Below are 5,098 nucleotides of genomic sequence, written 5' to 3'. Positions count from 1 at the left end.
GTAACATTATTTGCCTTGTCCATAAATGGTATTAGTAACGTAATCCCTCATGATGTCATGCACACCCTATTTGTCGATGACCTCTCTATCTCATTTGCAGCATCATGAATGGCTGTTGCTGAAAGAAAGATTCAGCTAACTATTAATAGGGTAACAGAATCGGCTGCCAAACGAGGATTCAAGTTTTCAGCTTCAAAAACTGTGGCGATGCATTTCTGCCGTATAAGAGGTATTCATCCGGACCCTGACTTGTACATATATGGGAAAAGAATTTCTGGCAAAGATGAGACCTTGTTTTTAGGGTTATTATTTGACAGTAAGTTAAAATGGGTTCCTCATATTAAAAATTTGAAAGTTAAATGTATTCAGTCTCTTAATATGATTAGAATTTTATCTCATACTTCTTGGGGTGCTGATCGAAAGCACCCTCTAATGCTTTACAAAGCATTAATTGCATCAAAAGTTGCATATGGATGTGAAATATATTCCTCAGCAACAAAAACAACATTGGCATTATTAGACTCTGTACACAATGCTAGAATAAGACTAGCCAGTGGAGCTTTTAAGTCATCTCCCATATCTAGTTTGTTAGTAGATGCTTGTGAAATGCCTTTGGAGCTTCACCGCCAGTCATCGCTGGTTCGATAGTGGTTTAGACTTCAGAAGCTGCCAAAGTCACTCACACATGAAACGGTTATTAATTTAAAATGTACTAGTTTTTATGATAATCATCCTAGATACCCTAAACCGTTAGGGTATAGAGCTTTTAGAACCTTGGAGGACTATGAAAACCCCAAGGGTAAAATTTTACCTGTAGAGTACTCTAAAGTACCTCCATGGAATCTACCCTTTGTAGATTTCTGTAAATGTATATTAAGATTCAAAACGAGGAACATCCAAGGAGATAATGAGAGTTACTTTCTTGGAGCACATAGAATGCCATAAGGACTCTTTGTTTTTACAGATGGATCCAAATCCAGCGCTGGCGTTGGATTTGGGATATGTTTTCCAAATTTTAATCGAAGTATAAGATTACCTAACCAAGCATTCATTTTTACAGCTGAATGCTATGCTATTTTAATGGCAGTCAAGGAAATCTTCCGGCTACCTCATAAAGATTGTTATATTTAGCGACTCTTTGAGTGTATTGATGGCAATGAACCACTTCAATTCACTGCTCCCAATAATAATCGAAATTCTTGAATGGCTATATCTACTGGGAAATAGAGGTAAGAATATTAAATTTTGTTGGGTTCCTGCTCATGTCGATATAAAGGGAAATGAGAAAGCGGACTCTCTGGCAAAGGATGCAGTTCATAGCTGTATAAGAAATAACTTTTTACTACCTGCAAAAGATATGTACCCCGTAATTCAGTCCGTACTTAGAGAAACTTGGAATTTTTATTGGGAGTTGGAAAATCAAAAAATGAGTGAAATTGTTAAATCATCTCATCCAAGGGCGCATTTTGACATGCAAAGGTCAAGAGAAGTGGTACTGTGCCGAATGAGAATCGGTCACACCAGATTGACGCACAGCTTTTTGATGAGTGGAGAACATCAGCCATTTTGTGAAGATTGCTTGGTGCCACTGACTGTGAAACATATTAACCGAGTGTCCAAGTTCCTTGACCGAGAGTATGCCATTTTCATAATTGTAAGGATAGCAGTGGCTTTTACATACTATCTAAAATTTTTAAATATTAAACTTAGCCGGTGAATATATAAATAGCTGACGTCTCTGACGGCCGACAGGATTCCAAAAACTCGCGAAGATCGCCATGAAGGTTGTCGGGTGTGCCCACCAGCGCCGACTATCGGCCAGATACCGCATATACTTCTCAACCAAACCAGTTCTTCTCTGTCGGTGTTACAGACAACATTGGTTCCGCTCGCGCTAGACCTCGAGTTTTCTACCGAATTGGTGAAGTACTAGGTTTTATTGCTTTCGCTGTGTTGGTTTTTTGCTTCAATAAAACTCGAAACCCTCTTTTGATTTTGTTGATGAACTTGGCTTTCCTTTGGATTTTCTTTGGATTTTCATAATGGCTGACCCTTCTCCGGTCTATCGCAAATGTGCGAAAGACTGTAACAAGCGTCTTCCGAAAGCTTCTATCGATCTTCATACTGTTTGTGCTAATTGCCGGGGTAAATCCTGTCAATTAGGAGGTCGGTGTGAGGAGTGTGTGGTTTTATCGGAATTCGAGTGGTTGGAGTATGAGAAATATACTCGGAAACTCGAAAGAGATAGGGTGAGGAGAAGCTCTTCTAGATCTTTAGATTTTTCCTCTTCCCATGCCCCTGAACCTAATCCTTCCCGTGTAGTGGTAGTTCCTGAACCCCTTATTGGCACTCATGAACCTTCAATGCGTGATATGTTATTGGCTATTCAAGCGTTGGGTGAGAAGGTTGAAACCTTGGCATCGGACAGAAACCAGCTTATGTCCGACGTTAAGCTTTTAAAGGGTCAAAGTGGTAAAGTGGAAAGTGCGACTAATGTGTTTAGTGTTGCGATGGAGGGTTTGTCTGTTCGTGCTTGTCGCTTACCTAGTCCGAGACCTCTTTCAAGCTCCCCTGCACCAGGGAGAAGGAATGTCGTAGGACTTAAGGGAGTGAGAGGTGTAAACCAACGTACAGACGTTCCCTCAAAGGTATCAGACGTTGCTCCTCAAGCACGTCCTTACCATAAGACGGGAGAAACTAAATTCTCCTCGTCTTCCGATGATTTGCCGCATAAGAAACCTTGGCGTAAGGTTTCAAGACCCTTAAAGCGCAAGTCAGTCCCTTCAGGACAGGTGCTGTAGTCATTGGGACAGCTCTGACCGTATTCAGTCATCGGATGGCTGTTCGCCTGTTAAGCGTAAACGTGACGCTGAGTCCGAGGGTCTCGTTCGGTGCGATGATTTGCATGCACAGACGTTGCCGACGTTACGGCCCGTTTCGACTCCCGTTGACCCGAAGTGGAGTGTCTTACAAGACATGCAGTTGAAACTTTCATCTTTAATGGAGGTTTATGAGCATGACCAGGTTCGTAAAGATCCTTTGCTAGCGGTTCGCCAGTCCGACAAGCGTGACTCAGGTCTTCAACCACCTAAGCGAGATTTGTCTCGTCATTTTGACGTTAGTGCTAATGTCTTCGGTGCTGTTAAACGTGACTCTGATCGTGTTCCTCGTCAGTCACGTTTGTCAAGTGACGTGGAACGTCATTTTCCGCAGAATCAAGGTGACGTTCAGCAACAATCACCGCAGTCTCGACGTGACGTTCGTCGGCCGACTGCATTGTCCCGACATGACGTCGAACGTCAGTCGCCACGGTCGGGTGTTGTTTTTCAACCTCAAGTCCTGTAGTCTGTGCAGTCCCGACGTGATGTCGAACGTCAGTCGACACAGTCTGTTGTTGTTTGTCAGCCTCAAGACTTTCAGTCTTTGCAGTCTCGACGTGACGTCGTTACCTCTGCTTTTGCTACGGCCCCGTCGCATATTGATATAGCCTGTCAATCGTTGCCTCCTTGGCATGCTTCTCCGTGTCGCGAGACTTTGCCGTTGTCGGATGATGTTCCTTCGGATGAGGAAGTTGTTGATCCCCTTCCTGCTGATGTTCCTTTGTGGACTCTTTCGGATGGAGAGGAGCCTAGGGTTGCTCAGCCATCCCTTGACTTTAAGAAGATAATGCTTATCTTTAAGGATCTGTTTCCCGATCATTTTGTTTCTGCTGCTCCTCGTTCACCTCCATCTGAGTTCACGCTGGGCCTGACTTCTTCGACTCCGTCGTTCACGAAGTTGGTGCTCTCTCGCTCTTCTAAGAGAGCTTTGCGTTTGTTGGGAGACTGGTTAATGTCCAGGAGGAATTTGGGGAAGTCCGCTTTTGCCTTTCCCCCTTTCAAATTGGCTTCTCGTGCGAGCGTCTGGTATGACACGGGAGAAGTTCTCGGCTCACCTGACGGAGCCATCCGCGCTCAAGATAAGTGCAGTTCCCCTCGGACCAGCAGGAGTAACTATTCTTTGCGACACCAGCACGGGCCGCCCTCGTCCCTGGGTACCAGCCTCCTGCAGAAGGAAAATATTCGATATCATCCACGGACTTTCGCACCCCTCAGGACGCACCACCGCTCGCCTTCTGTCTGAAAAGTTTGTCTGGCCAGGGATAAAAAAGGACGCCCAGGAATGGGCGAAATCATGCATCAACTGCCAGTCGAGCAAGGTCAGCCGTCGCACCGAATCGGGGGTGGGCGATTTTCCCCAGCCAAAAGACGTTTCGGCCATATACACATCGACGTCGTGGGACCATTGCCCCCTTCTGGATCCGCTCGCTACCTACTTACGATCATCGATCCCTCCACGAGGTGGTAGGAGGCATCGCCAATGACCAAAGCTACAACTCAAGCATGTGCCGAAGCCCTCCTGTCAAGCTGGGTGAGCAGGTTTGGTGTTCCTGACGACATCACGACTGACAGAGGCACCGCTTTCCTCTCAGAAATATGGCTTGCTTTGGCGAACCTGATGGGGACGACGCTCCACAGCACCACGGCATACAACCCCGCGGCAAACGGCATGGTCGAAAGAACTCACTGCGCCCTCAAGGCGTCCCTGATGGCGAGCTGCACCGACGGGGACTGGAAATCACGACTTCCTTGGGTACTCCTCGGCCTTCGCACCGCCCCTCGTGCAGACGGCAAACCTTCGCCCGCCGAAAAAGTTTACGGGGAAGCACTCGCAGTTCCTGGCGAATTCTTTCCCTCATCAACCGACGACACGCAGCTGTATCACCTAAGGGACATCGCCAGGAAGTTCAGGCCGTGTCTCAAAACTTACCAGGACAGAACCAAGCACTTCAAGCCAAAAAGCCTGGATGACTGCGAGTACGTTTTCGTCCGTGTCGACGCTCATCGACAACCACTGACTAGACCTTATCGAGGTCCCTACCGGGTATTTAAAAAGACAACGAAAGGCTTCCTTCTCGACGTCCATGGCCAAGAGGACTGGGTCTCAATAGACCGCGTGAAACCAGCGTTTCTCGAAGGAAGCGACACCGCCTCCGCTGGACCTGGCAGGCCCAGAGTTCCGCCTCAAAACAAGCCGCCCAACGAAGGAAAAATCATCA

General features: G+C 46.5%; 1 pseudogene; it reads left to right on the top strand.

Moving 5' to 3' along the window:
- Positions 1 to 207: 207 nt before the first annotated feature.
- On the top strand, positions 208 to 945 carry LOC137639925 (uncharacterized; annotated as a pseudogene).
- Positions 946 to 5,098: the final 4,153 nt, after the last annotated feature.

This window comes from Palaemon carinicauda, chromosome 1 (genome assembly GCF_036898095.1).
Source record: "Palaemon carinicauda isolate YSFRI2023 chromosome 1, ASM3689809v2, whole genome shotgun sequence".
Taxonomy (NCBI): Eukaryota; Metazoa; Arthropoda; class Malacostraca; order Decapoda; family Palaemonidae; genus Palaemon; species Palaemon carinicauda.
Note: the sequence above shows the minus strand (reverse complement) of the source record. Positions and strands in the feature narration are given on the sequence as shown.